General features: G+C 49.3%; 1 non-coding gene across 1 annotated transcript; it reads left to right on the plus strand.

Annotated features, from left to right (window-relative positions):
• Positions 1–143: 143 nt before the first annotated feature.
• On the plus strand, positions 144–217 carry trnai-aau (transfer RNA isoleucine (anticodon AAU)). The gene has a single exon. It is a non-coding gene; the product is annotated as a tRNA-Ile (tRNA).
• The last annotated feature ends 316 nt before the right edge of the window (positions 218–533 follow it).

A 533-nucleotide genomic window follows, 5' to 3' on the forward strand; every position in this document is an offset into this window, starting at 1 on the left:
TCTCGCTTTGGGTGCGAGAGGTCCCGGGTTCCAATCCCGGACGAGGCCATAGTGAGGTTCGGAACTTAAATGCTAATTTCTCTTTAGGGTCACGAACAAACAGAAAGTTTTTGAGCAATCGGGCAGTACCACGAGCAAAACCAGGCCGGTTAGCTCAGTTGGTTAGAGCGTGGTGCTAATAACACCAAGGTCGTGGGTTCGATCCCCGTACGGGCCAGCCTCTTTTGTTCTCTGGGAGCACAGCTCTGCTCTTCAGGCAAATTGACAGGTGGTCTCACAGAAATACCCGCAGTCTAAACAGTGTGAGGTTGTGGCCAAAAGAGCTAATTTGGTAGAGCTTTAAACTGAAAATCTAAAAGTCTCTGGTTAGATTCTGGGTTTTGGCAGATGACATCCGTCTTTTCCTATTGGTCGAGGGGGGAAGTAACCAAAGTTCACTGGGTTCCAGCCCCTACTTCTAACTGCTTCCGTCTTTTCTCGAGGGGGGAAGTAACCAAAGTTCACTGGGTTCCAGCCCCTACTTCTAACTGCTT

Source organism: Sinocyclocheilus anshuiensis, unplaced genomic scaffold, assembly GCF_001515605.1.
Source record: "Sinocyclocheilus anshuiensis isolate Anshui unplaced genomic scaffold, SAMN03320099.WGS_v1.1 scaffold21535, whole genome shotgun sequence".
Lineage (NCBI taxonomy): Eukaryota > Metazoa > Chordata > Actinopteri > Cypriniformes > Cyprinidae > Sinocyclocheilus > Sinocyclocheilus anshuiensis.